Consider the following 23620-nt stretch of genomic DNA (forward strand, 5'->3'; position numbering starts at 1 on the left):
CTTATCCTCGAATATAACATTAAAGCATTCATTTCGATTCTGCATTTTAAAATTTTTTTAGGTCACTTCTAAAACCTGTTATCACATAATGAACTGTGACGCAATTTTTATGCGGTGTGTTTTGTTGAATTTCGGTCGACAAATTTATTGAAGTTTTGTTAGCCGGTGTTGTTCTTAGAAAAAATTAAATACTGAAAAACTGACCTATATATGGTGTCAAAAGAATCAAATAGACATCAAAGTCATAGTTATTGATGAAAAACTGTTTTTTTCATGTTCCTTCCGAACAAAATTCCATGCCTCATGGAGTTTCGTCGATTGGTTTGCTTCATGGAAAAATCGTTGAGCGACCCCTTCCCTAGGTCCGATCTGGTTCAAATGTGGCATAGATCCTTTTACAAAGCTTTGAATCAACATTATAAACTTTATTTAACCACAGAAACCTACGTTGAGTTACTAATTTTAAAAGTTATTTTTTCAAATTGTGAAGCTCAATCAATTTTGACATTGGGATCAACAAACAATAATACATTCGTTTCTTAGCATGGGAAGAGAACTCTGGTAATTCTTCTTTCTCCATGGCGACCGTCAAAATTGTATTCATGGTTTGTTAGGGGTTTTGGAACTCCAGAAAAAAATGTTGGACGTTTATATAACGATTTGTAAATCTATTATCCAAGTTTCCTAGCTGGATGATTACGCATTAAACCAATATGCATTGAATACAAGTCCGATAAATGGTTTGCTTATCAGCAATAACTCACCTCGAGTAGTTTACTTCATTTCTCATCGTCGAGTGGGTTCAACGTTTCCTGGTAGCGCCATGTCTATGATTCAGAAACCACAATCATACATTCTTTCCGGGATTTAAGCCTCTTAGAGTTTGTGATATAAACCACACTTTGATGGTCAGAAAAAATATAACTTTGAAGTGGTTGACAATAAAACAAGAAAAAATTATGTACTTGGCCGATTGGACTGAGCGAGAAAGATTTTAAAAATATTTATAAAGAGATATTATTTAAGACCAAACATTACTTGTTGTTGTTTATTGGAATAATTCGGGGTGCAGTATTTTTAATTGAGTCACTTCTCTCAATAACTTTCCGTGAGCTTTAAGAGAATAACCCCATAATTTTTGATAAAAAAAAATTCCAGAGAATCTATGAGAGTACAATTGTTAGAATTATCATTTTAGTATCTTCAGCTCTAAGTTGCATCATCATTGAAAAAAAAAACACTCAAAATTTGCTCCTCACTAACTTTGACAGAACCTTTATTGATGATAACATCAGAGAGAATATAAAAATTGTATAAAAAAATCAAGCCCAACATTTGACACAAATTGATATCAGGCAGCAGTAGCATCTTCATCTCCATCATAATCATCATCGTCGTCATCGCAATCAAAATCAGTCCGCTCAACTTATCATCATTTGCGACCATCAAATAGCGTGTAAAAGTGTTGCCCTTCCCACCAGAAGCAAAAAAAAAGTTATGACCTTGCCCCCGGCATCTTCTAGCTTTATGATGTTATTACCTGTTAACCCTTTTTAGAATTATGATTAAATTTTTTATTTTTGTTGTTTATATTTGTCTTAATACGAATAAAATCTCAAATTTTTTATATCATATTTTCCCATTTTTATTAAAATTTAACAAATTAATAGACAGATTCACAATGGGTTAACAACCGTTCAATCATCACTCGGTGAGAACCGTGAGACGATTTCGTCGTCCCCAGGGCGGGGCCAAAAAGGCCGAATCGACACATCTGCATAAAGTGGGGAGTGGCAGGAAATAAGAAAAAGTATAGAACCAAATTCGCAACATCACATCTTGTGACGGAGCTGCAAGAGGAGAAACAGGAGCAGAAAGACGAGTTGGACCGCCAGAAACCCGGTGGCACAAAATATTATAATTTGAAATTGGTTTTGATTTTTATTGTTCCACCGGGGAAAATCCAAACGACCAAAAACGGAGAGTGACGGGCAACTCTGATAGGCTTCTTGAAGGTGAGATGTCACATCAACTTTTGACTTATGCTGATGATAAGAAGTTGAGTCGGGCAGTTCTTTCGGGGTTCAGGAAAAAGGATGTCCGACATAATTTTTGGTACAACGCCTAGAAAATTCGGATGGTCGTTGAATGGATTCGCTTGTTAAATTGTTAATGATTTTCGTATTCTTTGGTAATTTTCTTGGTAAAAAAAAAGTTAGGAGTCAGCTTTTAAATGCACATTATTTTTAATGAAGAATTAAGAAACAACATTTTTAAGGTTAAAATATATGTCATTTCTTTATTCTCGATTTTCGATTCTCAATTCTCATCTCTTTTTTTTCATTTTTCATTTTTCATTTGTCATTTCTCATTCCTCATTTCTCATTTCTTATATCTTATATCTCATTTCTCATTTCTCATTTCTCATTTCTCATATCTCATTTCTCATTTCTCATTTCTCATTTCTCATTTCTCATTTCTCATTTCTCATTTCTCATTTCTCATTTCTCATTTCTCATTTCTCATTTCTCATTTCTCATTTCTCATTTCTCATTTCTCATTTCTCATTTCTCATTTCTCATTTCTCATTTCTCATTTCTCATTTATCATTTCTCATTTCTCATTTCACATTTCTCATTTCTCATTTCTCATTTCTCATTGCTCATTTCTCATTTCACATTTCTCATTTCTTCTCATCTCTCAAATCTCATTTTTCATTTCTTCTCATCTCACAAATCGTTTCTCAAAAATTGTTAATCATGTTTGCCTTTTTTAGTATTTCTCATATCTCATCTCTCACCTCATTTTGAATTCCTCATTTCTCTAAAATCGATTCTCATTTCTCATTTCTTTTGTCTAATTGCTCATTCTTCAAGCCTCTTTTCTCATTTTTAGTTTAAGAATTCAAAAGTTTATTCTCGTCTATAAATTTTGATTTGTTCCTCTGTCATGTCTTATTTTCTCATTTGTCAATTTTCATTCGTCATTGCTCATTTCTCAATTCTTTCTATTTTCTATTTTTCATTTTTCTTTTATGTCATTTTTTAGTTTTCTTTTCTTGATAAAGAGAAAAAACAAAAAAAAATAACAGATGAAACCAGAAATGAAGGCACAGGAAATTATGAAGAGACACTATAAACATACAGAAAAAAAGGAGAGAAAAATTAACAAAAATTACAAAAAAAAACAACAATGATAGAAAAATTGACAAAAGAAATTAAAACGAAGAAACGAGAAAAAGCCCAAGACAAGAATTTTTACAAGAATCAGTATTAAAATAATACAAGAAATTATTCATAATAAAGAAATGACAAAAATGACTAAGCTTCAAAAACTTAAATAGGAAAAAACACAATCATAAAAAATTTACAAAAATGACATAAGCGGCGAAATTGACGAAAATGTCAAAAATTCGAACAACCAAAATTGCAAAATTGGGAAAAATAACACATAAGATAAAAAACAAATATGATTAGAAAAATAATGAAAGAAATAGATTAAACTTTAAGAAACGCAAAAAGTAAAAAAAAAAATTAAAAAAAAATCAAAAATAACAAGCAAAAGAAGTATGACGCAAATAGGAATGAAAACAAAAATGACAAGAACAACAAAATTTACCAAAACGCTACTTATGACGAAATTGACAAAACTGGTCAAAAATGTCAAAACTTTCAAAGTTACCAAAACAATAAATCGAGTGACAGAAATAATAAAAATTATAAAAAAGACAGAAAAGACTGAATTGACAAAAGTGGGAAAAACCACAAAAAAATTGCAAAAATTCCAAAAAAAAAAACGAAATTGACATTTATTTTAATTATGTTAAAAATTTGAAAAGTTTAAATGATGAGAAGAATGTGAGAAAAAGGAAAATTGTGAAAAAAAAACTGTATAGAAATAGAAAGATTAAAAAAAAACGACAGAAAAATTTAAGAAATAATAATTGTGGTGTTAAATATTGGAGAATTTAGAATGAAGTGAAAAATTAGAAAAACGACAAAAATTAAAAAGGATGTGAAGAATGACTGCGTATGAGAAAAACTAGAAAACAAGATTTTTACCATCAAAAATTCAAAACAAAGGTTGTTCAATTTAAATTTAACTATTCAGATTTTGTACTGAGATTAATTGACAACATTTTCAGAATTGAGGGTTGGCACTTGTGATTTAGAATTTGAGATATGAGATTCAAGAATTCGGGGTTGAGAGTTGAGGTTTGCGTTTTGCAATGAGAATCAGGAAGTAAGGTTTGAAAATGTCATCAAGGATTTCTTTTGGGATTCAAAAATTTGTGACTGTCCTAAGAGTCTTTTTGATAAAAATCCACCAAGAAACACTTGTAAGTTTTGGTTTAATTTCTCTGAGAATGACCAACACTGCTTTAGGTCTTGGTCTTCAAAACTATCCGATAAGTTTCAAACCAACGAAGTAAATCGGAAGCATTTTACCATCTGCTCTGATCGCCCACGGGTTTTGGACAAACAAACAAAAAAAAATCCAACCCGAAAACCATCTGAATAAACAAGAAATTTTCGAAAAACGCCGTCACATTTGCCAGAGAGCGACCTTTTTCGGGTGAGGAAAGAAAATGTGTGTAGGACGGCCGTATTATTTTCAATCTTGGGTAAAAAAAATCAAATCCAGATATAAACCAGAAGCACATTTCGAAAAGGGAATGAGGGCCAAGCCATTTGAATGTTCTGCCTCGGAAAGTTCAATGTGCCCTTTTGCCGTAAATATTGGCACGATTTTTCCCTCTGGGATTTTGAGTCGAGTTTAAAAGATCGTCGGCGTCGTCCGTCGTCGTTGTAGAGGAAGACTAGAGGCGTCGTCGTCGTCGTCGTGGTTCATAAACCAGATGGAATGTATTTTTTTTTCAATTTTCGTGAGTCGCTTTCTCCATCTTTCTTGGGCAGTTTGTGTTTACCATCTAAACACAAATCGGAAAGGCATCAAACATTTTGGATCCCATTCCTTCATTTGTCGATCTTCACAGATGCACATTTTTGTTTCTTCGTTCCGGACCATCCCAAGCTCATTTGAGATAATTGTGAGTTTTTGTCGGGTTTTTCTTATAGGTTTCGAGATATTTGAATGAAGGAACAAATTCCTCAGATCAGCGTAACAATTTTGTGTTGACAGATAATTAAATAAAAAAATTGAACAAAAAACGGCTTCCTCCTCACTTATTATTCGAGATTCTAAAAATCGATTTTTACTTTGTTTCATGAAGCTACTTTTGACAAAACATGAATCACCCTTCTCAGTTACAGAAAAAATTCACAAAAAAAACTCGAAACGAGTGTGTCAAATCATGGGATCAAATTTCTTCAACCTCGCACCAGAAAAGTTCATGAAAGTCGCATGTGAGTAACCCCGAGAAAAAGAGTGGAGCGGAAATCAAAAAAAAAAAAAAACCAAGATGTCTCGATTTGTCATTCGATTTCTGGGCCCGATTTCTTCTTCTGGGGTGCCACTTTTGCTGGAAAATTTTTCGAGGGAATTCCAACCGGTCTCGGTACCAACCTGAGTAGGTTGATGATGAATCGGAACCATTAATAAAATAGGCCATTTCGTTATCGCGTTCGTGTTATTAACCTGCAGTGGTCCGGTTGGGCAGTTGCTCCCCAATGTTTTTATATAATTTTTTTTTATTTCGGTTCTGTTATAGGAGGTTGGTATCTGATTTTAAGATTTCCTAATAATTCGTTTTCTCCTGCTTTGCTGACCCGTTAGGTAGAGCAAAGACATCAATCAAGTCAAAAGCCAGCTGACCGAACTGATTATACAAATATATTGTGTGTCGTCAGATGCAGCTCGCTCGGTAGCTGAGAGAAGATAAATGATAAGAAAAATTTGTACATGAATGAATGGGCTTGCTAAATTAGAAGCGTGTTGTTATTTATTTGATTACCAAAGATAAGCACGGTAGATGCAGCTATGTATACATTATGGTGGCAATGGATGTATGGAAAAAAAAATATGATCGAATTTTGAAAACCGACCATATACTTTTTGTAGATTGGCCCAAAAAACTGACTGTCATGATTCTACGATTCATACGAATCTCAATTCAGAGATTCACTCAGACACGTCTGTCTCTCTCAAGAACTTTCAATGACTGATTTTTTTGACAAATATTTGTCATCTCAATTCCACATTTCATTCTTAGCACAGACTTTCCAAATCTATACAATTTTATTTATTTTCTGCATATCCTTCATGCCATTTCTTCTCAACCAATTCATCTTTTTTCAACAGGAGGCCAAATCAAAACAAACAATCAGCAGCAACAGTCTGAAAAATCTGTGCTTACTAAGCCAATTCCTTTTTTCCACCGGAAGGCCAAATCAAAGCAAAAGACAGCATAAACTGCCTTAAAAATTTCCACTTCCTAAGCCAACTTCGTCTTTATCCACCGGAAGGCCAAGTCAAAACAATCACTTATCAGCAACAGCCTTAAAAATCTTCGCTTTCTAAGCCAAATCTGCCTTTATTCACATGGAGTCCAAATCAAAACAAACAAACAACAGCAGAAGCCTTAAAAATCTGACTCTAGAGCAATTCGTCTTTGTCCATCGGAAGACCAAATCAAAACAAACAACGTCTTTTTCCACTGAAGAAACAGTCTTCAATATCTGCGCTTCTTAAGCCAATTTCTCCTTTTCCGCAATGAGGCCAAATCAAAACAAACAAACAAACAGAAGCAATTTCCTTGAAAATCAGCGCTTCGTAAGCCAATCTGTCTTATATCGGAAGCCGAAACAGAAAAAAAATTATTCTTAGCAAGGCTTTAAAAATCTGCGCTTCCTGTGCCAATTCGTCTTTCTACCGAAATAATATTGTCATAATTGTCAAAATTGTCAAAATTGTCAAAATTGTCAAAATTTTCAAAATTGACAAAATTGTAATGAATTGTCAAAATTTTCAAAAATGTCAAATTTGTCAAAATTGTCAAAATTGTCAAAATTGACAAAATTGACAAAATTGACAAAATTGACAAAATTGACAAAATTGACAAAATTGACAAAATTGACAAAATTGACAAAATTGACAAAATTGACAAAATTGACAAAATTGACAAAATTGACAAAATTGACAAAATTGACAAAATTGACAAAATTGACAAAATTGACAAAATTGACTAAATTGACAGAATTGACAAAATTGACAAAATTGACAAAATTGACAAAATTGACAAAATTGACAAAATTGATAACATTGACAAAATTGTAAAAATTGACAAAATTGACAAAATTGACAAAATGACAAAATTGACAAAATTGACAAAATTGACCAAATTGACAAAATTGACAAAATTGACAAAATTGACAAAATTGACAAAATTGACAAAATTGACAAAATTGACAAAATTGACAAAATTGACAAAATTGACAAAATTGACAAAATTGACAAAATTGACAAAATTGACAAAATTGACTAAATTGACAGAATTGACAAAATTGACAAAATTGACAAAAATGACAAAATTGACAAAATTGATAACATTGACAAAATTGTAAAAATTGACAAAATTGACAAAATTGACAAAATGACAAAATTGACAAAATTGACCAAATTGACAAAATTGACAAAATTGACAAAATTGACAAAATTGACAAAATTGACAAAATTGACAAAATTGATAACATTGACAAAATTGACAAAATTGACAAAATTGACAAAATTGACAAAATTGACAAAATTGACAAAATTGACAAAATTGACAAAATTGACAAAATTGACAAAATTGACAAAATTGACAAAATTGACAAAATTGTCAAAATTGTCAAAATTGTCAAAATTGTCAAATTTGTCAAAATTGTCAAAATTGCCAAAATTGTCAAAATTGTCAAAATTGTCAAAATTGTCAAAATTGTCAAAATTGTCAAAATTGTCAAAATTGTCAAAATTGTCAAAATTGTCAAAATTGTCAAAATTGTCAAAATTGTCAAAATTGTCAAAATTGTCAAAATTGTCAAAATTGTCAAAATTGTCAAAATTGTCAAAATTGTCAAAATTGTCAAAATTGTCAAAATTGTCAAAATGGTCGAAATGGTCGAAATTGTCAAAATTGTCGAAATTGACAAAATTGTCAAAATTGTCAAAATTATCAAAATTTTCAAAATTTTAAAAATTTTCAAAATTGTCAAAATTGTCAAAATGGTCAAAATTGTCAAAATTGTCGAAATTGTCAAAATTGTCAAAATTTTTCAAATAGTCATTTTGTCAAATTGAAAAAATTGTCAAAATTGTCAAAGTTTTCAAAATTGTCAAAATTGTCAAAATTGTAAAAGAAGATAATTTTCAACTTCAAACTGCCATTATATCCTCAAGTGTTTATTCTTTCCCAAATGATTTCTAGCTTAATGGATTTCCAATTTCATAATTTACGCTAAATTCCTATAAAACAGACTTTTGTGCCGACGCTTCCGCTTTTCCGGAATTTATATCACTAAACTTTTTGGCGTCAATCAGCACTCGAGCACGCCAGCAAAACTTTAATTCCCTGCTCGCTAAGCTGTAAGAAAACAGCTGCTGTCTCTAATTTAGATTTATTACTTTTACGTGACCCTTCCTTGTGCACTCTCTCTCTCTCTCTCTTTGGTTCAAATGTCCAATTTTTTCTTTCCATTTCTGCGCTTCTGGTCCATGTCAGGTTTTGAGCTTCTGTTTGTTTATCATTTTGCGACCCGGTGAATGTTCCCAAGATTTTGAACAACTGTACCAGTCTGTACTTTACCTAGTTTATTTATCTTCCACTTTTCTCCACCCTGCGCATTTTGCAATTACTTCGATATATAGTAATTTCTATCCCGGTGCTTTCTTTCACCTCGGCGAGGCGGTCTGTCCATATTTTTTTTCTGCCATTGTTTTCCTTCTAGTTTTTTTTTTCGTTCCTTCTCTCGGTTGTCATGACCTAAATAGTTTTCATCTGGGTGGTGAACTTTTTGCCGACTTTTCTAATTTCACCGAGGCGGCCTCCCATCATCATCATCATCATCGTCTTGTGTGAATACAATGAGACCGCAAATTCGAAAGAACCCAATAGTAGCGAAAACACGCAATTAGTAACCACACAATTATTTTCCACCGAATTTTCGCCCCTCCCATCGGAGCTTAAAGCTGTCTCAATTTTTGGTTTTCGGAAGAACCCTAAAAAGATAAATCACCTGAACTACGTTTTTCCCCATTTTCGAAAAGCAACATCTCCACCTACAAGTCTCCATTTCTCGAACAAGAAAATTAAACTGCTCAAGATACAAAATTGTCTCTCGCGTGTGTACTAACACAAAAAAAAACGACAAAGAAGACAAAACATGTTGTTATCGCAATTTTAAGAAAACACGCAAACACATCGGGGTTTTTGGTGCTCTGGTTGGCTGGCTGTTTGCAAGAAGTTTTTCTTGCGAGCACACGCGAGACGCCACGGAAGCTTGCCTCTAATTGAATGAGAATCATATCAAGCCAAGCACCCACCCAAAACACCATTCACAACTAAGCTCCAAACCCGCCCCCCACCCCCCAACCTTTCCAGTTTAACTTCCATCTTCCCCGAACCGCAAAATGTTTATTGTTGGTTCTGGTTGTGATGTGTAGACTTTTTAGGGAGGGTTGGAGGTGGAAGCTTTATAATATGGCGACATCATATGTCGTGGAGCATTGGAAGGGGTGATTTTCTGCAGCCTCATCAAATATTTGTCACCTCGTTAAGGTAGGTTCCACCCCAAAGGGTGTACAGAGGAGTTTTCAAGGCAGCGGAATGGCTTGTAAATTTGGAACATGGGGATCTCCCGGAAGCAAACGAAACGGAACTCCGTTATCAAATCTGAATCAAGACATTGCTAAGGAATTCTTAATTTCGGCATACCGGATTCAACCAGAAGAATTTGTGCCTCAAAAATATCTCGTAAGCATATAAATTGTTAATTAGCCCAGTTGAAGTTTCTGACGGTCGCCATGTAGGGGGGAAATAGCAGAACACAACGTTCTTGCATTAAGTACTAATTTGATATATGGAATTATAATTCATCATTAAATTTTACCAAAGAATTCATCATCTGATTTCAAAATTCGACGATGAGCAATTTCCAGATGAAATAAACATGGTCAAAATTCAAAGCGTCACAGCTCACTAAATTTTTCGTCAGGATAGTTTATTTATTTTTCCAAAAATAGTTTCAAAAAAAATTGATAAATTTGATACTAATTTGATGAATAATTCAAAAAATGAAGAGATTTCAAATTATACAAAAAAGGTAAACAATTATAATTAATAAAATAACGAAAATAATAAAAAATTACAAAACTGTTCAATTAAGCAGAAAAATCAAATTTGTCGTATTCAATAAAATTGTCAACATTTTGATGTTTAGCAATACTGTCGATTTTGCCAAAATTAATAAAATTGTTAAAATTAACAAATTGCAGGGTGGCCACAGAACCGGGAAAAAACCGGGAATTCAGATCCAAAACCGGTAAAATACACAAGAAAGTCAAAATTAAGCTTCAAAGTTTATTTCAAAAATTCAGATTCGATTGACCAATTGATGTCACAGAATGTGGTTCATTTGATGTGAGAAATTCTTTCCTGTCGAAATGCTTTCGACCACACAACTTTCAACAAGCCCGGCCTGAGTGACGGCAAAAGTTGAAATTAAATTCCAGCTTCTCGAATTTTCAAAAAAAAAAAAGTAACGAAAAAAGAGTCGTTCTGATTGATCTCGAAAAAAAAGTGGTGTGTTTAACTAGCAAATTTTTGCCTTACCCGGCAGGATAAATTTCTCGATCTGTGTGACCTAACCGTGTACGTAAAACGGACGTATGTGAGAACGCTTCTTCTTTTCTTTTTTTTGCACAATTTATTTCCTGATTGATTTGATTAGGTCAGGTCATCATCAGGCAGTGCCCCGTTTGGATTTAATGCGATTTTGATTGAAATTGTAAGGTGATGATCCTACTTCTGCCCGGGTGTTCTCCGGCGTAAGATTGATGGGAATCGAACGGAGAGAAGATTTTTTTTCGGCGAAGTAAAGCTTCATCAATCGAAAAAAAAAAGAAGAAAAGTCTGAAAGGTTCATCACTTTGAGGAATTGATGCAATCTGTTTAACGGAGCTTTTCTAGCTATTGAATTAATTTTTTATTTGAGATTTTCAATTTTATTCTTTTTTGTGAAGATGTACATAAAATTTGTATTGATTCTCATATTTTGTTTCTTAAAAAAATATAAGTTTTTGTTGTCCTTTTCATAGAAAAAATGCTTTGCTAATCCTTCTCTATTTTTTTTTTGTTTATTTTCAGGTGAGTTACAGCTATTCAAATCAAAGGATAAGAGATGGAAAAAATGGTAGTATTAACACGAAACGTACCGGAAGAGGTCAGATGACATTTTTTGTACCTCAAATGACTATAATTGCTCTTTTAATTGTACTTTGAAAAATTTTCTTCATACCTTTTTTTATTTTCAAAATACACGTATTTTTTCATTCGGTATAATCATTGTTTTTAAATGAGTAAATTTCGAGAAACGTACCGCCAAGGCGCGGAAGTCTAATGACTCCTTACACATTTCCGCTGAAAGTCTCTTGTTCCTTAACCAATTTTCCCAAAATTTACAGTTTTGGAAAGTTTGTAACGTGACTCAAATATGATTCTGGAAATACAGTGCAAAATTGAATTTTTGTGTTTTATGAATCTGAAAATGCCAAGATGTCACATATTTAGCCTGCAATTTAATTATTCTTACACAGTAAAACCACTGACCACACTGACATGACACTTAGAAAAAAAATTCAATCATTTTCTGTCTAATTTTTTGTTGTCAGAGTTTGTAGGTCCGCAATACCGACGGCAGGTTGCGAACCTGAAAAATTTGACAAAAAATGCCCTGTAGGAAAAATGGCCTTGTTTAGCCCGATTTTATCGTAGAAATTGCGTGTTTTATTTTTAAAGTTAGATGGCATTTCCTAACTGGGATAGCATTTCTTAAAATCGATCGATGCGCACTCTGGAATCGACATTGCGTACTGTTGGAAAAATTATTCAAAAAACGAAATCGAGTGTCCAGTCAGTATGATCAGTGGTAAAACTTTGTATGTAGCTTATGTTTGGTCCCTCCATGAATACTGCAGTGTAGTGTGGCCTCCATACCAAGAAGTTCACATGAATTGTATTGAGTCAGTACAAAAGCAATTCTCGTTGTTTGCCTTGCGTAAGTTAGGCTGGACGACTTTAACGCTTCCATCACATGAATTTCGATGCATGCTTATTAGTTGAAATACACTGAAAAACGAAGACAGTTTCTAATGATAGCCTTCATAAATGATACTGTAACTCAAAAAGTGGAATGATGGCATGTTATAATATGTTTTATGAAACTCTAGATGTGACAATAAACAAAAGTAAATTTAACAAACAGTCCCGATTTTTTAGACATAGACGGTTTTAAGACTTTTTAACATTTTTTGTGGCCATGACCTTAAGAAATTTATAAAAAAAATCCATATGTGCAACATATATTCCAACTTCACCTTTCTCAGACACTCAGTGATTTTTTTTCGAGCACTGACTAACTGACCTACAGCCTTTTTCCCGATGCAAGTGTTTTCAGATTTTCTCTTCTTAGACTTTGATTAACATTAAATTAGATGATTGTAGTTGATTATTGTCTAAAAATCATATTTGAGTCACGTTACAATATTTCTGAAGCTGTAAATTTTGTAAAAATTGGTTGAGAAACAAAAGAGTTTTAGCGGAAAATGTGTTAGGGGTCAATTGACCCCCGGCGGTATAATTAGGTATACCCGAGCCAGGGCCGTAGGAAGAACCGACTCATGAGGGGGGTTTTGGTGTCCGATTTTTACCTATGATTTTTGCCCAACAATGCACGAACAAAACAAATTAAATCGAAATATTTTTGAAACTATATGATTATTAATTTTTAAGTACTCATTTATAGTTTTCGCATTGAATCATAACTTTAGAAAAGTGCTCCTTAGGCTAAAGGGTGAGCTAATTTTTAATAATGAAACCTTTAGAAACAAAATATGGGGTTTGCTTTCATTGATGGTTAAAATTTATGAATTTGTTCAAGAGTCTGGTAGATAAAAGTTATTTGATTTGAGCATAAAATAAGTGCTCCTTAGGGCCTTCACTTTCTTGAAAAAGCTTATTCTATACTAAAATCAAACAAGTCCAATCTTTTAAACTCTTAAAAGTTCCAAAATTCTAACCTTTGATGAAAATAAATAAAGAAAAAATAAAATAAACTGTAAGCGATAAAACATTTTCGGATCAAATTTGCTTGATGTAAACTTGAACTAAATTTATAATTTTAATGTGAAATTTGGCTTTAAAAAAACTATTATATTGATTAGATTTTACAATACACCGAGAAAATATAAAATTTTGTGCAGATTTTTGAGGTGAATATCAGGTACATGTTTCTTTAACAGTATCTTTTTTTTTTATTTAAAATATATGTTCATGAAGAATCAATTCCATAATGAAAACCCTGAAGATGATTTTTTTTAAATATAGATTAGGATATTTTGCATTTAACAAAACCTAATAAATTAATTCAAATTCTAGTTTATTTTTAAAATTTTCAGCTGAATTACAATCTAATTCTTATTAAAAAATTGGAATCTGGAAATTGAATGGAAAAGCAAATATTTAAGTTCATGTTCTCTTGAATTCCTCATCAATTTAATGTTGATTGAAAAACTTAATCACAAGCCAAATCTTTTTCTGAATTTTAAATCTGACTTCAGAACCTGAATTCAAAAATTGAGTTTTGAATCTGTTTCCGAATTTCAAAACTGTTTTTGAAATGTACAAAAAATATGATTTCTGAATCTTATTACCAAATCAGAATTTTATGAGCCAAGCCCTCACGCATGAATCTTTTATTTGAACACTGTAGTGCTGGTTTAATCTTAATTTATTATATCAATTATTTATTTTTTAATCTGTTTTGTAAATCTGAATAAAAATGTGAATTTCAAATGATGAATCTGAATCTGAGTTTTCAATTTCTGATCACCACTTTGAAGCTTTAAACGTTTAAATTTTGTGTAAGAATAGTGTTTAAGAACTTCGAATTTGAGTATAAAACAAAATTCTTCTTTTTTTTTAAATATTCGGAAAACTTTTATCAAAATATTGGAAATTTATATGATTTTCGAAAAACATGATTCAAATTTGATATGGAATGCCAAAATGCTTCTCATTCCTGATTTCTTATGATCATTCCAACTGAAAATCGAGGATCCTAGACTTGATACAAAATCAGAAATACGAAAATATATAGAAATATAATTTTGGTTATGGAAATATGGTACCAGAACCTCCAAAATGGGTTTAATTTAAAATTAAATATTTAGACCTGAATTTCTATGATAAGTTGCAGATTGCCCAGTTTTAACCGGGTTGGCCCAGATATTTAATATAAAATTTTGGAAAAGTCCGGTTCGACCCTGTTGCCCGGATTTCATTGGAACTTATTTATGTGCCCAAAATTTTTGAAGCAAGTTTAAAAAAAAGAATCATGAAAGGTTTTCTTTCTTGATTCTTGATGAGTAATTCTTAGGTTTTGACCAGAATTGCCCGGATTTTGGTCGATAATTTTGAAATCATATACCCGAATTTTAAAAGGTTTTTATAAAAAAACAGCTCGGATTTGTTCGGCCCGGATACGTGGTGAAAAAAATCTGGCAACCTTATTCCATGAACAAGTGAGAAAATTTTGAAAATCTGTAGCAGAATTTTGAACTTGGGATGGGGTTTTGAGGTTTTGGCATTAGCTTTAAGTCTAGATTGTTACTCTTGAATAATTTTGCTCTATTATCATTATTGCATTATGAATTTAAAATTTTAAGTGTAAACCTGAATACCTCGCTTGCTTTTATGGACCCTCATGGGGGGGTTTAACCCCCAAACCCCCCCCCCCCCTCCGTTCCTACGGCCATGACCCGAGCACACTTTTATGGCAATATTAAACCTAATTTTGTTATCATGCCTTGAGAGTAGAATTTGGTCATTTTGTCGGAATTGAGGTGGACCAATACTAAAATTTGGGTCTCACTTTTCATATTCGCATACCTAAAAAAAGCCTAAAGGTAGGTTTTACTGAAGCCTTAATGAAGCCTTGTTTAGCCAACGTTTCAAAACGAATTCTGAGTGCTGATGTCACTTTGAGGTTTAATTTAAAGCCTAAAATTTGGCATTATAGTGATAACAAATCCGCTGCTAAACGAGGTATTGTACCACCTTAGTTTGGGCAAAATGATACCATTTTTTTCCAGCAAAACATGAAAGCATATTTTTTGATAATTTTCACACATAGGTTTTTACATCTTAAACTAAATTTGGTAAATCAAAAATTTGAAAATTGCTACCATCACACTCGATTTTAGTTGATTCAATATACATGAGGCCATCATATTCTAAAAATTTGATATTTGCACCAGATCTGGAATAAATTTTAGACATTTTAGCCTTTATAAATCTATGAACTTGACACTGGGCCTATTTTCTCAAATAAATTATGACGGATCGGTAACACTAGTTTACAAAATTTAAAAAAAAATTATGAACTTCATCGACTGACCCAATTTTTTAATGTAAAAACGGGCGCTGAATCCAAAATTGAAATTCTAAAAAAATCTCAGTAGAACAGTTTTTAAGTTATGCTTCAAATATGAAATTTTTGAAAAAAGTTCTAGTACTTTTATTTAAAAATCCCGCACTGCATAGCAATAAATCTAAATATCTCTTTTGTATTTTGACGGTGAATAAATTTGCTATTTGCTATCTGAACTTTTTTTTTGCGTAGGATCAACAGTAATTTTGATATTAGTGAAGTTGTGATAGAAAAGATATTCAAAAATGCATTTTTTTATGGAAAATTTTGTTTCTTGACTGTTTTAAACACGATGGTTACATTTTAAAATTCTGTGGACCATAAATTTCAACTAAAAAAAAAAAAAGATTTCAAGTGGCTATATATCAAAATCGGTTGAAAATTGAAAAAAATATGGGTGTTTTATTAAAACAGTAATATTTGCATTTTTGAATAATTTAACGAACCGCAGTAATTTTTGTAGGAAGAATTCAACATGATAAATCTAACTCGCTCTTAGTTAGAATTTTATTTATTTTATTTAAGTCTTTGACTGCTGCCATACAGACCGAATATTAAAATTAACTTATGTTTAGATTAAAACTATGTTAAAACTAGGGAACGTTACGTATTGCACATTTAAACATTGATTTGGATACATTGAAGTCAAACAAGTGTGAAACATCGTTGAAGACTTGACAACATCGATTCAGCGGGTGGTTTTGTCCAAAAACTGTTCTGTTTCTAGGTAGCCAAAGGGTGGTTTGATTACGCAAACGGCGGGCTGGGGCGTGCAAACTCAAGCTTTGGAGCAATTGTGGACAGTCTATAGCGTTTGTCAGGATGTCGTATACAAACATTCGCTGCAAATATGTTCTTCTTTGGCCTAGGGCCTAGACAAAAGAGCACACCTTTGTGGGTAGGGTGGTAGCCTTACAGGGTCTCTCCATGGCAGTTGACGCAACGCATAACGAAGAAATTTTCTCTGAATTCGTTCGATTCGTTCGATATGGACAGAGTGGTAGGGTGCCCAAACTGGTGCCGCATACTCCAAGACACTTCGCACCAAAGAGCAGAACACTATCTTGAGAGCGTATGGGTCCTCAAAGCTCAAAGTATTTCGTCGCAGGAATCCAAACAGAGCGAAGGCTTTAGCTGTTGTTGTTGCGATATGCTGATTAAACGAGAGTTTCTGATCAAAGGTTACTCCAAGATCCTTAATTGTGACAACTCTTTCGAGCGGAGTGTCACCAAAAGCGTAATCGAAGACCAAAGAATTTCTGGTTCTAAAAAAGCTGATGCACTTGCACTTATCAGCGTTTACTTCCATTCCATGTTTTCCACACCATGCGAGAAGTCTGTTAATGTCTTCTTGGAGGGCAGCGCAGTCCACTCTTGAGTCAACGATCCGGTAGATTTTCAAATCATCTGCGAACAGTAGTTTTGGCGATTGAAGGACGGTTGCTAAGTCGTTTATGAAAATCACGAAAATAAGCGGTCCTAAGTGACTACCTTGCGGAACACCAGACGGCATAGTAAACATAGTGGAGTGAACTCCACGGATATTTACGAAGCCTTGACGATTAAGCAGGTAAGAATGCAACCATTTGCTTACCCATTCAGGGAAACCATAGCGTTTTATTTTCTCCATCACGACCATATGAGGTACTTTGTCGAAGGCCTTGGCAAAGTCGACGTATATTGAGTCCACTTGCAGTTTTTTATCAGTTGCAGTATGCAAGTCACTGGCATAGCACATCAAGTTGGTCAACGTTGATCTCTTCCGGATAAAACCGTGCTGGACTTCGGCAAGTATCGGAGTAGCTGCTGAATAGAGCCTTTCGTACATCAAAACTTCAAGCACCTTTGAAAAACAGCAGAGGATTGAAATTGGCCGGTAGTTCTCCACACGATGCGCATTCCCAGACTTATGAATCGGCGATATAGAAGCGGTTTTCCAATGGCTAGGAAAAACACCTTCTGAGATTGATCGGTTGATCATAAGCTCACCAGAAGGTCATGTGCAAAATTTCAGTAAGATCTGACCATGGGGAGGGGTTGCTTGAATCTAAAGCGTGAATGGTATTTTAAGGTATTTTACTCAAGAGATCAGATAGGAGCGTATAAGCAAATAAAATAATGTTGAAATTTACCCTTCATCACAACATCGCAGTCAAATACCAGATAAAAGCAAAATATCGCCCATCAAAAATTTCGATGCATGTTTCCGTGAAAGTAGCACTGAAACCCTTTTATTGACATTATTTTAAAAAAAATTACCCGGAATACATACATTTCGGTGTTTTAGCGCCAATGACTGGTGAATAGAAGGAGTAAAGTATTCTAGTTTGTCCAAGTATATATAAGATACTAATCAAAGTGAAGTAAATATTTATGATCAAACAAATGAGCTCAAAGAAGTGTCAGTTATCACTCAACATTCTTCAATTAGGTTAAGAGCTCCGAATACAGGCAGTGTTTCCAATTTAATCGGGTCGTGACTTTATTTTGCACTTACGATGACTATAAAAGGAATTTTTTTTGTAGGTCGTTGACCATGTCTCGTTACCTACACCCAACTTTTATTTTTTTAATTTTGAAAGAGAAGTGCAAAACATTAAAACGACGATTTCTTGAGTTTAAACTCCGAGGGAGTTTACAAAGTTCTTGTTTTCTTGGCCGAATCCATCATCTAATTCTGTTTTTACTCATAAGAGCATAGATGGCAAAACTCCTCAGATCGGCTTGTCCAGTGAAAGAGAGTGCAATTATTTTCATCTGCTCCTCCAAGCTGTGCGGAGAGAGATAAATCGCACTGAAATCAAGAATGAGATTGTCAACACATAAGAGTGAGCGAGAGCATTCACATCCGCTGATGAAGAGAATTCCCTTCTCCGGACAAATCTATTGTGCATTGTGTTGAGGAAAAGTCTGAGAGCTAACACAGTTTATTCTTGGTACGTTCACGAGAAAAGACGCTGCTTTCAGAACCAGAGGTAGGTATCCTGATTTTAATTGCAATTGATTTTGTAATAAATCAGTAAAACCTCTAAAACCTAAGGTAATCTTCGATTCAGATGATATTTGAACGGTGTTTTTTCGTTATAAACTACAAGCCACCTAACTTCTTATCTCTTCTGTTGCATAAATTAAGGCGTATACAGCACCGCCATTTCGCCTTAATTTATGCAATCTAAAAAGAGCTGCATTTTATATCCACCAATCTACTGGTGTCCTGAAAAATTCTGCTTTTTTTTCTTCGCGGTATCCTGATTTTTAGACGAAACCACCTAGCACCTCTTCTCCGAATGCTACCTTTTGCAAGAAAAAAAGAATTAAAAACAGCAAATAGTAGTGGGCATGGTAGAGGGGGAGAAATTGTTGTTATTTTTTCTACGTTGTGTGGTGGGAGTCTAAATATTTTTTTTTCTACATTTAATCTGAGGCGTATGACTGAAACACAGGGCGCTCTTTGTTTAGAATTCTCTTTCTCCCACTCAGATGCGAATGCTCTCACACTTGCCGTCCGAGTCACTTACAGCTCGTGTAAACTCGGGTAACGAGTGGAGCACGATCAGCGAAAGGGGATTACACTCGGAAACCGAACTGAAAACAGTGTTGATTTCTCCCGGCTCTTTGTTGTTTGAGAAGAGCCGACCAACCCTGGTTGCAGACAATTTAATACCAAATCATGCTATCGTTTTATTTAACTTTTCTTTTCTGGTCTATTGAAGAAAATTTAGCCTTAATGATGTCATATTAAGCTGTCATGGTTTAGCCACACCTAATCGTGCTATCGTTTTGCCATTGACGCATTACTTTGGTATAAGTTTGCTATGGAATTTCAACATATTGATACTTTCATGAAACCTTATTTTGGTATCGAAAAAATTCGACACTAAATTATGTTACCTCTTTGACGTTGATAGCATATTTTGGCTACTGTTTGCTATCGTTTCAGGCATCAAAGTCTGCTCAGGTATAAAAAGAGTTGATCTGTTTAGTTTTAAACTTTTCAATAAAGCAAGTAGGGGAGATGAGGGCATAACGAGCACCCGAGGCATAATGAGAACTACGCTTTTCTACGAAAGTTCGTATTTTCTTAAATACATTTTCATGAGGATTTGTTTCGTACTTCCTATAGTATTAATTTTTCACAAAAAAAGGAATCTCCTTATCATCTTTACAGAGATATTTAAAAAAAACTAGCTTGGTTCTCAAGTTACGAAAATATTATAATTTTTGAGCACCACGAAATAAGCTCTTATGATCTTAAAATAACTTTGATCTATAATGTACGCACTGCAACATGATGTACACATTGTTTCTCAATTTTTACCATCATAAAATTTTTGATTTTTCACTTTTATCAATTTTAAAACACGTTTTTACTTAAATTTGTTGACTAGGGGCATATAGAGCACCATATTATCGAGGCATAATGAGCATTTTCTGCCGTAGAATCTCCCGCATGAAGCAGTATCATACAATAACGATCTCCATTATCTTCTTCCCAAGACACCCAAAAGATACGCTTTATAGTTTTTGGATTGTTAATGAACGATTATGGTTATCGTTTTTTCATCAAATGGAATCGTTTAGACACAAATAACGATACAGGGAACGGGTTGTTAAGTAAATAAACGATTCATTTTTTTGCTTTTTTCTAGAGATTTTTCGAGGAAGTTTAGCAAAACGATAGATGTAATCTTTGTCATATCATTCATTTCTAACCATTTTCACGATAAAATGTATCGTTCAAGGATCTTTTTAAGATTTACAGGAAACGATTCGTGTTATTATTTGTTTAAAATGATTTTATTTGTTAAACTACGATAATTTGATAATTATACATTATAATATTTTATATCTTTTTCTTCTAATTTGATGACAAAACAAGTAAACTATGAATATCAATATAAATATTTGTATAACATATTATGTGTTCGATTAGTTTTATATAACAAGCATAATAGATAATTCTGTCTTAACGTTGGGTGCAAAAAATGTGGTGTTTCAGAATTATTTTTTCCTTCATCTTACTTCCCTAAACCGTACTGAGCCGTACGTCTAAATCGACACAAAATTTAGCTGACCTAGCATGTATCTAGATATCCACAATTATCTTGTTTTTTTCTTTTAAATTTTCAGTTTCATCTTCATTTTTAGTTTCTTACTTCAATAACATTTTGTTGTCTTGAGAATGCCGTATCCGTCGTCTGGACCTTTGTCTATTTTTCGGAATTCTCGTCATGTCCAGGATACTTTGCCTGCGAAAGATTTAGAGGAAATATATAAGTTTGACGGAAACATTAAACAAATCGAAATCGATTTTAGAAGAGAATTACATCAGAATTAAAATTAATAGTAGATGACAAGACAGTAGACAATGTTTTCTGATTATTTGGTTTTGTACCCTAAGTTTGTATCTTAATTCCTATCCCAATTAATAACATTTCCAGCTATTGATATTTTTCTGAGTTCATTAAACAAATAAATTTTTAAGTAGGAAACATTTTAAACTTTTTACAAATTTTTTTGATTAAGAAATTTTGTTTAGTTAAATATGGTTTATTTGAAGTCATTTAAATTATTTGATTTCAAAATGTGAGTAGTTTAGATTAGTTGAAATTTTTAATCATAACCTTTGAACCTTGATCTGGTTTTGGTTTGTTTCTATTTTTAGTACTTCTTATGATAAATTATCTAATCTGACCATCGAAACAAAAGTTAGATTCAGATTTAGAGAAAATGTGTTTGACTATCTACACTAACTACACTTATACAATTGCAGAATGCCGGACAAAATTTACCCCGACTTCTTTAACTCATTGTTAATTCAAGTATAAATATTTGGCTATAAATAAAACCATCAAAATCGTATTTCTTATGTGAGAGCCAAACTATTTTCGATTAGTAACTTCGCAAGATATGTCATGATTAATCAAGATAAATTATCATTATTGCTGATTTCAAATTGATGAAATTCGCAATGTTATTTTATTCAGTTCTTTTGCTTATTTTCAATCATTGGTTCAAAATCATTCTGTTTTAAATATTAACTGTGCACAGATATGTAGATACGTACTATAACCACAGAAAACTATAACTATTTTACAATTTTAATTATGAAATAATCAAACATAATGAATAAAATTCATGTTAATTTTTAATAAATAAATTCATAAATACCTTTTCTTGAATCCTTTAGTATTCTACGATTGTGGGCTGCCGCTTCTACAAAACCTAGTGTTTGGCACTGGAACAGCTCGGGTGTTTGTCCGTCCGGATCTTGGAATTCGTCCTCTTATATGCTGTCCGTCCTTTGTGGAGCTGTAGAAGAGTTAAAAAAATTAAAATATTAGCAAAACAATAAAACTTTTTCACTTACCTTCGTAGCTTGCTTTGCGATGGGCCTCAGTGCGTTTATTCTGATGTGTTGTTACGGCCATACATGGGTTTCCGCGCCAAATTAGAAGGGTTTTCTGAAATCATGCGATCCACAATACTTCAGTCGCACGCCATTTTTTTTTCTTTGTTGACATAGTGAAGACACACTCAGATACATGTTGAGTTTTGTTTCAAGGATTATTACTCGTATCTTTCGAAAATAATGTTTTATCATTTCAAGCGAAGACGCATGAAAAATATAAAAGTTGGTCAAAAATTGGAAGATTTTAGAATGATTACTCGTATGATCACTATTCGTGTAATCAGATTTGTATAATATTAAAGATAACGTGTATGATATTTGATTATGCGGGCTAGCAGCGAATTAAAATTGATTTATAGCGCCACACCTTGACTAGTTTTCATCCGACAATTTAGCCTATTGTTAAGGTGTCGGAGAGGTAATCAAAAGACTAGAGTTAGATTTCTGTTCGAGGTGATTTTTTTCCATTCACAATTCATGATCGATTTTTTTATTGTTACATTATACGGCTAGTAGCATCATCCTCCGAACAAAGCACTTAATGTATGAGCGTGCGTGAATTGTTTGTATTCTACAAACAGACCTAGATTATTTTGTTATTGCTTTGTTTGATGAATCTACGACTCACCTGACTTCATCGAATTGAATTCGCTGCTAGATTCCCCGGCAAAAACGCACATCTTGCTCTGATTAATGGTGCTTATACTGCCTCAGGGAGGGTTCTCATTATGCCTCCACAGTGGCTGGTTTTCAGCTTTTGGCAAAATTTTTTAAAATGCATTTTTTAACGTTTTCATCTAGTTTTTCACGTTTCAGCCCGTTAGGGAATAGGCTTTTCAAGTGTCTGAACACGAAACAATAATGTAACCTCCATATTATAGCTATTTTCTATGGTTAAATAACCGTTTTCCTTAAGGTGGCCATTATGCCCCCATCTCCCCTACATATGCTCAAATTGAAAACAATTAGACATTAATCTTGGAAAATTCCAATAAACATAATATTAATTTTTTTTTTCTTCGAAAGTATAGTTCAATTAAAAATCAAAGACAAGTAGAATTATTGTTGGAGTTCACAAAGATGAATCTTAACTTTTTATTCTATAGACTATACCTATATATTTGTAGGTCCACATTTTGTTGACCACCCATCTAGAAAAAAAAATGTTGAAAAAAAAGAAACACTTAAACGAAAATCGATCCGTAGCCGATCATTTCCAGCTTGTCTCTTATCTTCACAGCGCTCTAAAGTGCTTCCACCTACGCACGCAGCAAGACTCAGAAAACACCCAAGCACATCTCTAGGCCTTAACTGTAAAACACCTCATCGTCATCGTCTTCGCCTTTCGTTCGTTACAATTTCACCTCACACCGGCCTACACGGCAGCCAGGCAGGCAGGCAGATTATCAAATATTTAAAGGCACACCACCATTCTTCCTAATTCTTGCCTGCAGCTATTCCGGTGTTTTTTCTTCCTTCTTGCTAGATTCCATCCTCGTTGTTTACATTGAGGCACGATTCTCTGTGCCCCGTTGCAGTATCTTCTGTCGGAGCTGCAACACTC

The 23620-nt window shown here is 33.3% G+C and overlaps 1 protein-coding gene and 1 long non-coding RNA gene across 3 annotated transcripts in view; both read right to left on the bottom strand.

Annotated features, from left to right (window-relative positions):
* Positions 1-23620, bottom strand: part of LOC129758055 (alpha-protein kinase 1-like) — a 115300-nt gene that overhangs the window by 84762 nt on the left and 6918 nt on the right. The gene's annotated exons all lie outside the window — the stretch shown is intronic.
* Positions 20512-22204, bottom strand: LOC129758057 (uncharacterized). Its single transcript, XR_008739877.1, has 3 exons — positions 22015-22204; positions 21816-21956; positions 20512-20893 (listed from the first exon to the last, which is right to left on the bottom strand). It is a non-coding gene; the product is annotated as an uncharacterized LOC129758057 (long non-coding RNA).

The sequence above is a fragment of the Uranotaenia lowii genome, chromosome 3, assembly GCF_029784155.1.
Source record: "Uranotaenia lowii strain MFRU-FL chromosome 3, ASM2978415v1, whole genome shotgun sequence".
Classification (NCBI taxonomy): domain Eukaryota; kingdom Metazoa; phylum Arthropoda; class Insecta; order Diptera; family Culicidae; genus Uranotaenia; species Uranotaenia lowii.